This window comes from Eptatretus burgeri, chromosome 7 (assembly GCF_056783735.1).
Source record: "Eptatretus burgeri isolate ZD-2024b chromosome 7, Ebu_testis_v1, whole genome shotgun sequence".
Classification (NCBI taxonomy): Eukaryota; Metazoa; Chordata; class Myxini; order Myxiniformes; family Myxinidae; genus Eptatretus; species Eptatretus burgeri.
The window spans coordinates 79,439,022-79,451,339 of NC_140967.1; the positions used below are offsets into that span (position 1 = coordinate 79,439,022).

Here is a 12,318-nt window from a genome sequence, read left to right on the forward strand (position 1 = left end):
TTCACAAGTTAAGAGTAGGAAATTTGTTTGTGTGAAAAAAAAAAAAATATATATATATATGTATATATATGTATGTGTATATATATATATATATATATATATATATATATATATATATATATATATATATCTATATATATCTATATATATATATATATATATATATCTATATATATATATATATATATTGTTGTGGTTACCAGATTCGCAAACCACCATTCAGGTCCCTTAGGTGAGGTATCTCGGTAAGTGCATGTGTAGTTAGGCCCAAACCCGTTGTCTAGTGGGAATACATGTCATTTATACGTGCTGCGACTCTTCAGGATAGCCGTTTTTCTTTTACTATCTTTATTTTGGACCAATCGCCACCATCACAACCACAACAACAACCACCAACCACAACGCCGCTTCACCACAACCGCCATGACCTTTACCGTCACAACTCGCCACCATCGCATCACCGTCATCTCGCGCCACTCATGGGCACCGATGCTGGACTCGTGTAGGGCGCACGTTGAACAGCGTGTACAAAATCACGGATTTTCTGCTTCAAAAACGGATCCAAAACGACACACGCCCACTTTTTGCCGTCCAATCGGTGAGCGAGGGGCGAATTGGCCCCGCCCCCAGGGCGATCGATATATGCAAATTTGTGGATCAAAAAGCCTTCACGCCCACTTTTTCTCGGGCCAATGGGGAGCGAGTTGAAAGGTCAAAGGGAGGGGGTCAAAGGCGAAGTTACGGGGGATAAAAGGACGGTGTTCGTCAGACAAAGGAGTCGTAAAAGTCGGAGCGAAAGAGTCAGCAGAACGGAGGCGAAGGAGTCGGAACGAGGCGAAGGAGTCGGAACAGAGAGTCAAGACTTCGCGGGCGGTGGAGCTGCTCGTCGTGTGCGTTGGAGTCGGAACGGAGGGGACGAGCTGTGGAGAGGCGGCGAGTCGGACGAAGGGTGCTCGCGTCGTGCAAGGAGCTGCGCGCCCGAGGGAGGCCGGCAGCGCGACCTGGCCGAGGTGGAGACGCTCGTCGCACATAATAAAGATCCTCTATACCCCGAGCATCAGCAACCCCCCTCCTGTTTCCCCCCGCGCTGAGATAGTGCGACCAAGGGGGCCCCGTTCCCACCCCCTGCCAGGCACTGTCCACGAGGCCCGCGGGTTGCGGGGCCATCGCCGCTCCGCGTCTCATCACCAGACGGGTAGGCCCGACCAGGTCTCGGCCCCAGGCCTACCTCATTCTTGAGGGTATTTCTTTTCCTTGGTTTTGGGTATGTGTTGTCGGCGCCGTCTGTGAAGTAGAATTGTATAAGTGTTGCCGTGTGCTCGGTAGTCGGTATTAGCTCTGCACTGTGTTTTCACTTTTATGTTTGCTTTTTGTGTAAATGGAATTGTGTTTTCTTTTTTGTGTGCATTTGGTGGAATTGTATTTGTGTGCTTCCCGTGTGCCGAGAATAAATGTGCTTTATTGTTGAACTGTTCTCCCGCTTCGCTTCGTCTTTTTCCCATTGAACCCCCATCTTGCTTCACGTAAAGGGTTGGTAGTGGGCTGAGTACGCCCGATAATTAATCGAACCGTCGAGGTCGACGATAACACCGCTCGGTTATTCTGATAGTACGGAACGGGTCGCTTAAGTGGCCCGTGTCCGAAGTCGACCTGCGGCGAGGTGCGATTGCCCGGTCTACCCTCCGCGTGGGTACTTAGGTAGTTCGAATTTGGCGAGCAACCCTATCCCACGCGGGGGCTGATTGGCTCGATCGCGGTGAGACCGAAAGGTCCACCCGTGACTGGTTCCCGGCGTTAGTCCGAGAGGGTCACGACTGGATTGTCCGTCCGGTGGGCGACGCGCCGCGATTCGAGTTACGTGGCCGTCGCACGCCGGCGGGCGCGAAGACCGCAACACTGGTGTCAGGAGTGGGATGCAAATTCATCGCCCTCCTCGCGGCACTGGTATTGGAGAGCGGGAAAACGGGCTGTCCTGTCTCCGGCTAAATTCATGGGAATCGGTCCAGGGGTGAGAGAAGCGACCCCCGATTCCCTCCAAATTACGAGCGAGCAAATTAACCCTTCACGAGAAGCAAGATGGCGTCTCAAGGCGAGCGGGAGCCGGGGGTATTAGAAATGTATATGTGTAATAATGTAGAGTCCATGGTCCAGGATGGAATCCCCGTGCAGGAAATGTTGATTGTGCAGGAACACGGACTCGCCCAACTAAACCCAGAACCTGAAATGGGTGCGGCAGCAGCCGCAGTGTATGACACCTCCCCCCCCCTCTCCACCAAAACCCTTGCTGAAACGGCTCAGCTGAGTGCACCCGACATGGCCCAGCTATTCACCATGCTGGCACAAATGAATGCAGAAATAAAAAGCATGAACGAAAAGATTGATGCGAGTACACAGCAAATGAGGGAAGAAACGAAAAAGCTGCGGGGTGAGACGCAGAACATGGGCCGATGCCTGCAGGCGGGCATGAAGACCGTGAGCAGGGAACTTAAAATGGCGACTCCACGTGTCGGAACGAACGAGCTGGAAGGGGGTGCAACGGCTGACAGGCCCGCGGTGGAGGCGGGTAAGGAAAAAGTAATTCGGGAGACAAGAGACGAGGTGAAAGTAATTGCGAGGGAGAGAAAAGAACAATTAATACGGAAAGCAAGGATGAGGTACGCGGAGATCGTGAAAGAGCAAGGAGTGAAAAACAGGGAAGGACGGGAGCGACTTAAAGAGAAAGCAAGGTTGACCTACATAAAGATAAGGGAAAGACGCCAGAAAGAAGCAGAGACCAATAAACACGATGAAGACGGGGTAAGTGACGCGCACACAAACACGGAGGTAGTGGAGGATAGTGAGGTTGAGCTCGCGGAGCGTGTGGGGACCCGGTGTGAGCAGCTGGATGACCTCCTCCAGGAACGAGGGGAGGGAGTATGCCCCCTTGAGGCGAGTCACGACCAGGTGAGTTCGGTCGTGCTTTGCGAGGTTGAGGGGACGAGTGCTGTGGACAGGTGCACGGAGAGCTTGGGGGGTATGGAGGCCCCGGAGACCCTTGTGGGGACACGAATCCCCAGTATGGTTGTCCCTGTGTGTGTGGTGCAAGGTGTGAGTGCGTCCCCGTGTGTGGAAGCGACCCCGTGTGTGAGTGGTGTGGTGGCGATGGTGCTGGAGTGCGTGCTTCCCAGCACGCCGTGTTTGGATGAGGAACCGTGTGTGGAAGAGGCCGTGTGTGTGAGTGAAACGGCCAGTATGAGTGAGGAACCGCGGGTGAGTGCCCCCGCGTGTATGAGTGAGGCACGGTGTGTGGATGAGGCACAGCGGTTGAGTGCCCCCGCGAGTGCGAGTGAGGCACCGCGGGTGAGTGCCCCCGCATGCGTGAGTGAACGGCCGTGTGCAAGGTCGCTGTGTGCAAGGGAGACCGTGTGTGTGAGAGAGCGGTATGTGAGGGAGATGTCGGTTGGCATGCGGGAGCACGCAGCCGCGTCTCCCGGTGTGAGTTTAATGGTGTGGACTGTGTGCGTCGTAACACGCAGGTATGCGTGTGTGGAATGGAGACGGCGACATGGGAGAAACGAAAGCCGAGTAGCGGCTGTAGTTGTTTCGAGGACCGTGCCGGGTTCACCCAGCAGTGAGCACGCGGTTCGTGCTGTGCAACGCACGAGACCACCACGTGCTCGCTTGCGAGAGTGAAGTCCCGGTCCGGAAACGCACGCGGTGGATTTGCCGATCCCGCGGACGGACAAAGTTAGGCAGGTAAATGGATTTGGACCGGACGGGTTCTCCACGCGATCGTGTGTGTTAAGCTCCAACGGGCAAAGCACATGTGTTCGCGTGGGGAACCCCTCGAGACGTGTGGCTTGTGTTTTTTTTTTTTTATGCGCACGGTGACGTCATGGCTGCACGTGTGGTTGGAATCCGGCAGGAGGGGCATCTCTGCCGGATGGTAGCGTCCAAGGAGGGACGAGGAACACGTGCAGCTGCATGACGTCACGGGCAGGTGCAAAGTGCGCGAGCTCTGAGTTGCCGCGCAGGTGCTGCGCATGGAAAAAAAAAAAAAGAAAAAGCAAGCCTCACTTTCGGGTGTACAGGATTCCTGGGCAAGGGGTGAAAGACCCCCCTTGACCTGGGCACAGGATGGAAACTAGTTAGGGGGAAGGGTTAGCTTAGTTAGACCGACTTCATGGGGCAGGGGTAAGTCCTCATGGAGTCCGTGGAATGGATTAGTTAGAGGGATTGTAGTCAGATTTAGGTTGGGAAATAAAATGATTTATTTGAGACAGAGACAGACTTGTGAATGTGTAGAGGGGACGTAGCTTAGCTACGTAGTGTTAAAAGGAACGTGCCACTAGTTTAAGGGACGACGTGGGAGCACGAGTTAGTTAGGGGATGTAGTGAGAAGGATGGCAGAGTTCAGCGGTGTGTGTGTTGAAGAGTTGGTGAGTTGTGAGGTGAGTACTTGTTGAGTGAGTGAGCCCAGCAGGTCTGTGTGTATGGAGCAAATGGGGAATGCATGGTGCGATGAGTGATTGGGGGGAGGAGTGACTCCCGCCCAAGGGACCCCGGGGTCAGTGTAGATTGAGTTAGGGGGTTAGTCAAATTGAAAAATGGAGGTCGTTTTGTTGTTGGTGGGAAAGTAGGCTCGAGACCCATTTGGAGGGGTGCAGGAGCCCTGTTGACGGGCTTGGGAGCGTGGCTGCGAAAGGTGAGTATCGCTGAGTGGGTACCCCGGGCACCAGGCTAGTCGGCCGCGGTAGGCCATGGGCCCGTGGGGGGCCGGGATAGAGTAGTGGGCACGGGTGCGCCTGCTTGGTGCGGGGGCCCGGGGCGCCATTAGCCGCGTGGGCAGTGTTGTGGGCACGGGTGACCCTCGGAAAGGGGCCCGGGAGGCCGGCCTGCCACGTGTGCGTTTCAGGGGAGGTGCCATGGGGGGCACTCCCCGGTGTTAGGGAGCTGGTAGGCTCGGAGGCAGTGTAGTGCCCGGGGGTGCCATCGTCGGAGATTCGGCAGAGGGTCGTGCCTGCCAAAGGGAGCCACGTGTCCCAGCCAGGAGACCGTGTGAGGGCACGGAGAGAAAATTGGGGGGCGAGGCCCGAAATTGTAAGGACACCAACACAGGCGACGGGAATCTGGGTTGTTAGAACCAATAGTTTAAGCGAGAGGCGCTTGTTGAAAGCCCCGGGGTAGTTTAACTGTTAAATGGATAGGGTAGATTAGGAGATGTACCCCTCCGCACCATCCATCCCCTCGCTCTCGTTGTGGGCCGCTGGACCCACTTTGGTTATAGATCGCCGAACTCTGGGGAGGCCATTCTGAGGCTTCGTTGGGCCTCGACACAGGACGTTAGCTCTCCCTTATTCCCCTCCGGGAAGGGAACGTAGGGGTTGGGAGTAGGCTAGGTGACAGGATAGGTTAGCCGAACAAAGACGATAAAGGGGGTTAGGGGACGATTTATAGTGGGGGAGTAAAAATAAAAACAACAAAAAAATAAGTTGGGGCTAAATTGGGGTTTGACAAATTAAGGGAGTGGGTATGTACAGTGACAGGCAAAGGCGATAGGTGGGAGGGAGACAGGTAGGTAGGTCCGAGCCCGCCTTCCAAGTGGCCAGCACCACCGCACTCCCTCCACCAACCTCCACTGAACGGCAAGAGCTGGCCAACTTCATCGGCTGGCCGTGTTTTGCTTCAAGGCGGAGGCCGGCCAACTTCGTCTGCAGCTGCTGTGCTGCAAGGCCTGTGCCGGCTGGATCGTCTGCAGCTGCTGTGCTGCAAGGCCTGTGCCGGCCAGTTCATCTGCTGGCTGTTTTTCTTCAAGGCCTGTGCCGGCCAGTTCATCTGCCGGCTGTGTTTGCCTGCAACGGCCTGGTTCTGCGGGCTGAGTTTGCCTGCAGCGGCCTTCTTCTGCGGGCTGTGTTTGCCTGCTGCCTTTGCCATGCCATGCCCACTGCCCCTGTTAACCAGCCCCGTTCAATTTTTGCTTTGCCCCCCCCCCTGTTCATTTCCATGTGCGCCAGGATCAAGGCAACAGTTTGCAAGCTGCGAGGGCTGCCCTGTTGGCAGCTACGACACGGGCCTGCAGTGGCGGCCCGTGCACCGTGTTTGCGTCCATCCATTCATGCGTCCATTCGTTGTGCTCATTGCGTGTGCCGCTTGGGCTGGCACGGAGACTGCGTTTGTGCGGCCCATGCACCGTTGTGGTTCGCTGCGTTCAGTTCAAAAAGGGAAGGCCTTGGACTGCGTGTGAGCAGCCAGCCACGTTCCCTGTCACCTGCATTGTTTTGAGCCAGAGACTGCATGTGGGCAGCCTGGCTCCCTGCTAACTGCTTTCTTTTTGCAGAGTTCATTGATCCTGGGCCATGGTTTAGTGTAAAATTTGTAAGTTAAGGTTAAGATGTACTGTAAATATGAGTGCGCCCCCGGCATGTATGTCTTAGCGCCGGCAATTTTATTTAAGTCGTCCGTGTGAGTGAGTTTGTTTAGGTAGTTACGCAGCCCTCAGGTTATTTATTTTGGGGACACGAATACCATGAATGTCGCACTCAGGGATCCGTAGGTAAAGTGTACTAGGGGAAAACTACACATGATGGCACACGAAAATTTGACGACTCGGGACGAGTCTGTAAAAAAGGGAAGGGGGTAGTGTTGTGGTTACCAGATTCGCAAACCACCATTCAGGTCCCTTAGGTGAGGTATCTCGGTAAGTGCATGTGTAGTTAGGCCCAAACCCGTTGTCTAGTGGGAATACATGTCATTTATACGTGCTGCGACTCTTCAGGATAGCCGTTTTTCTTTTACTATCTTTATTTTGGACCAATCGCCACCATCACAACCACAACAACAACCACCAACCACAACGCCGCTTCACCACAACCGCCATGACCTTTACCGTCGCAACTCGCCACCATCGCATCACCGTCATCTCGCGCCACTCATGGGCACCGATGCTGGACTCGTGTAGGGCGCACGTTGAACAGCGTGTACAAAATCACGGATTTTCTGCTTCAAAAACGGATCCAAAACGACACACGCCCACTTTTTGCCGTCCAATCGGTGAGCGAGGGGCGAATTGGCCCCGCCCCCAGGGCGATCGATATATGCAAATTTGTGGATCAAAAAGCCTTCACGCCCACTTTTTCTCGGGCCAATGGGGAGCGAGTTGAAAGGTCAAAGGGAGGGGGTCAAAGGCGAAGTTACGGGGGGATAAAAGGACGGTGTTCGTCAGACAAAGGAGTCGTAAAAGTCGGAGCGAAAGAGTCAGCAGAACGGAGGCGAAGGAGTCGGAACGAGGCGAAGGAGTCGGAACAGAGAGTCAAGACTTCGCGGGCGGTGGAGCTGCTCGTCGTGTGCGTTGGAGTCGGAACGGAGTGGACGAGCTGTGGAGAGGCGGCGAGTCGGACGAAGGGTGCTCGCGTCGTGCAAGGAGCTGCGCGCCCGAGGGAGGCCGGCAGCGCGACCTGGCCGAGGTGGAGACGCTCGTCGCACATAATAAAGATCCTCTATACCCCGAGCATCAGCAACCCCTCCCTCCTGTTTCCCCCCGCGCTGAGATAGTGCGACCAAGGGGGCCCCGTTCCCACCCCCCTGCCAGGCACTGTCCACGAGGCCCGCGGGTTGCGGGGCCATCGCCGCTCCGCGTCTCATCACCAGATGGGTAGGCCCGACCAGGTCTCGGCCCCAGGCCTACCTCATTCTTGAGGGTATTTCTTTTCCTTGGTTTTGGGTATGTGTTGTCGGCGCCGTCTGTGAAGTAGAATTGTATAAGTGTTGCCGTGTGCTCGGTAGTCGGTATTAGCTCTGCACTGTGTTTTCACTTTTATGTTTGCTTTTTGTGTAAATGGAATTGTGTTTTCTTTTTTGTGTGCATTTGGTGGAATTGTATTTGTGTGCTTCCCGTGTGCCGAGAATAAATGTGCTTTATTGTTGAACTGTTCTCCCGCTTCGCTTCGTCTTTTTCCCATTGAACCCCCATCTTGCTTCACGTAAAGGGTTGGTAGTGGGCTGAGTACGCCCGATAATTAATCGAACCGTCGAGGTCGACGATAACACCGCTCGGTTATTCTGATAGTCGGAACGGGTCGCTTAAGTGGCCCGTGTCCGAAGTCGACCTGCGGCGAGGTGCGATCGCCCGGTCTACCCTCCGCGTGGGTACTTAGGTAGTTCGAATTTGGCGAGCAACCCTATCCCACGCGGGGGCTGATTGGCTCGATCGCGGTGAGACCGAAAGGTCCACCCGTGACTGGTTCCCGGCGTTAGTCCGAGAGGGTCACGACTGGATTGTCCGTCCGGTGGGCGACGTGCCGCGATTCGAGTTACGTGGCCGTCGCACGCCGGCGGGCGCGAAAACCGCAACAATATATATATATACTGCATATACATATTAAAGAAAGACCCACCCACATCTCACCTGTGAATGGAGGGAATAGCCAATCAGCTCTCACCTAATCAACTTAACCCAGGTGGCTCGGATTATATAAATAAATTGACACCTCCCATGTTCTTCTTGCCAAAAAAGCTGCATTTGTGTACTACTTGTGAATGTCTTTATAGTGTGGAGGAAAGCTGGGAAGGGTTTGAAATAGCAAAGTGCTTACCTTGCATAGGAATTCTTGGTTGCTTTATGCAGCTTCGTCAGCTGGAAGAGCATGGGAGCTGTCAATATATATATATATATATATATATATATTTATATATATTTATATATATATATATATATATATATATATTTATATATATATATATATATATATTTATATATATATATATATATATATATATATATATATATATATATATATATATATATATATATATATATATATATATATATATATATATATATATATATATATATATATATATATATACACATCATGGATATATATATATATATATATATATATATATACACAATATATATATATATATATATACACACATCATGGATATATATATATATATATATATTGTTACGTTTGAGGGGGGGTATGCATTCAAGGGGTAATTAGGATGTTTAATTAGGTATGCCATGCTGTTCGAGTGTATCAGGATCTCGATGTAATAAGTAGCAATTCAGTGGTGATAAGTTGTCCAGTAAATGTCCATTTCTTCAAGGGGGAAATGATAATTGTCACGTAATTAGATAGGGACACGGGATAGGGTAAGTGTGTCTGCGTAAACCCCTTTTAGTAGTCCCTGGAGGCTGGCCGTGACGTCACAGGACAGTGCTGCGGATGGCTCCGCCCCGTGATCACGATTGGCGGAAGGCGACGGCGGTGGGCCAATAAACGGCTCGATTGGAAGTGATGGGAGGATAAAAAGGTTCTGTTCGGGGTCGAAAAGGAAGAGGAAGAAGATCGGGACAAAAAGATCGTGTTTTTTGGGGGGTGGAGGTTGTTGTGCTGGAAGCGTGCTTGTTGTTGCACTGATTCGATCCTGTTTTTCATCGTGTCTTGGAGCCTTGCTGAGCCTCGTGTCTCACCTTGGTTGGCTCTGGGGTTCTGCTGCCTCGGAGTACGGTGTCGAACGGCGGGCGGACCTGCCTCCCTCTCCTGCTCGCGATTTGGCGCCAGAACTGGTTCCCTGGCGGCTGTGAGCGGACTTGGGCCAAGACCAGGAGGTCGACAGCACCACAGTTTCTCCTGCCCCCCCCCCCCCCCTGACGAGAGCAAGGCCAGCTCGTCCGACGCCAATCCAGGGACAGTTGCGTCCACACCACGGTCCAGCCTGACCACCAGAAATAGCTACGTTGTGTGTGTGTGTGTGTGTGTGTGTGTGTGTGTGTGTGTGTGTGTGTGTGTGTGTGTGTGTGTGTGTGTGTGTGTGTGTGTGTGTACTTGGTGCCTTAGAGGGTTTGAGATTTGTATATTCATTGGAATTGTCTGTTTTCCCTACGCCCGATCCCACACCATCCCGTCGAATCACCCCGGATCCCTTTTCTTGCCGAGTCTTGTTATTTCTGGTTCATAATAAAAACAAATAAACATCATCAACTCAGTGAAAAGCGACTCGTGCCACCTTCCTTGTCCCGTTTGCGGTAGAGCGATTAGAACCGCCATGTTTGGGTTATAAATAAATAAACCGCCTCCATCGTTTCGGCTCATTCTACGTTGGCGGGACTGTTCAAGTCCCGTGGACGTCACAATATACATCATGGATATATATATATATATATATATATATATATATATATATATATATATATATATATATATATATATATATATATATATATATATATATATACATACATATATTGTTACGGGGCCGGGGGGTCGACCGTGAGCACGACCGCTAGATGGAGCCGCGAGCTGGTTCGACCGATCGGCCGGAATGTAAAGGTCGTCGCCCGGATAAGTCCAGAGCGGACGGGTCCTGACTGGACCGAAGTTCGCCAATGGATAGACCACATGGGGTAGGGTCGATTGCCAACTTTTCAATTTACCTAAGTACCCACGTGGTCCGACTACCGGGGAAGTTCACCCTCGGCCGACTTTGTCCGAATCGAGTCGCTATCGCTGACTCGGATCCGGCGTAACCGAGCGGAATTACCAAAGTCAGGCCAGACTAAATGAACAAGTTACCAACACTAATCCTCAAACACGTGCCATGTCGAGCCAATGCAAGAAACACAAAACGAGCTGATACATTTAACAATTGGGGTTTATTCCCTTCGCAAACTTTGTTGCGAAGGTTATGTTTTGATTGCTGTGTATTTATTTATTTATTTATTTATTTAAGAATTTGTGAATATGTGTGTTTGTTTGTTTGTTTGTTATTCGCATAACTCCAAAAGTATTGAACTGAATCGCAGCAAATTTGGTGGGATCATTGGTTATTATCCGAGGACCATTTGATTAGATTTTGGGAGCGATCGGGTCAAAGGTCAAGGTCAAGGTCATGAAAGGTCAAAATCATCTTTTTACCATAGCGCGGTCAAATTGTATCCAATTTGCATGCAACGAATGGAAAAATGTTCAGAATTAAATTCCCCATCTTATGATATGTGACATGACACAATGATGTAATAACCCTTATTAGCGGTTGGGAGTCAAAGGTCAGGGGGGTCACGACATTGCAAAATGTGCGGTTTTAGTCATAACACGGTCAATTCTTATCCGATTTGCATGAAACCAACACCAAAATGTTGACTGTTCTGTTCCCCACACTCAAATACCAATTACAAAATTAAGAGTACAAAGGTCAAGGTTGAGGTCATGAAAAGGTCAAAATCGTCATTTTTGTACAATGAGTGTTTGTTTGTTCACAATAAATAACTTATTGAGAAAAACAGAAACTCATGTGTGCAAAACGCCCCTAAAATGCCAGAAAATAATTTCTTATAATGTGACCAGTTGTCATCAGATTGACCTGACACCGACACCCAAAAAGGTCAGGGAGTTCATACAGAAATTGTACAATGTACGTGAATCAGTGTCAAACAGCAGGAAATTTAATGTTTTAAAGCCATCATAACACATATGAGATGGCAGATGTGGTATGGGATTAAATACCCTCACAATCAATGGTTTCTGGCGGGGGGGGGGGCAAAATGTAGCGTTGGCGAAGGTATGCGCTCTACTGAGTGCCCGTTCTAGTTTATACAGTAATAATGGGGAACTAGGGAACACGTAAGAGCAGATTTAAACTGACTATACAAAATGCAATGCAATCATTTACAGCACAGAAAGCACTTAACAGTTCTCCACTTGTTAGATGGGAGTAGGGTGAATATACTGATTCTGGCTCACTTTTCCCCATGTAAATGAATAGGGGATTTTCAGCGATTCATTTTTTTCCCCCTAAAAAGTCAACCCCCTTTTTATCCCAAGGTATATTTATTTGTCTCCCCTTTTAACCTCGGGACACTCTTTTTCAAATAACCAATGCATATTGTTTAGCTCACTCATTGAACCTATAAAGATTTGTTCATTCTCAAATTCCTTCAATAGTTTAATTTTCTTTGCACAATAATCCCCATCTAAAATATTGAAAAACAAAATATTTGAATCTTTATATTTTTTAAGATACCCCTTTTGTGCCATTATGAAATGATAAACTTCTCTTAATGCTCTTGTTTGACTACCTCCTGAGCCTCAGATTATTTTAAGCCACGCCCACTTTTCATAAGCACCGCCCACTTTTCATAAGATTTTTATACGTCACGCCCACTTTTCATAAGTCCCGCCCACTTTTCCCTAAACTCCACCCACTTTTCATGAGGTATTTTCATAAGCCACGCCCACTTTTCTTATGCCCCACCCACTTTTGCTCAGCCCCGCCTCCTCTTCCATCATTTCCAGTTCATCTCTGACTCACAAAGAAATCACTTGAAAATTATAG

At 50.3% G+C, this 12,318-nt stretch overlaps 1 protein-coding gene across 2 annotated transcripts in view; it reads right to left on the reverse strand.

Annotated features, from left to right (window-relative positions):
- LOC147023612 (matrix-remodeling-associated protein 5-like) overlaps positions 1-12,318 on the reverse strand; it is a 77,280-nt gene that overhangs the window by 22,641 nt on the left and 42,321 nt on the right. The gene's annotated exons all lie outside the window — the stretch shown is intronic.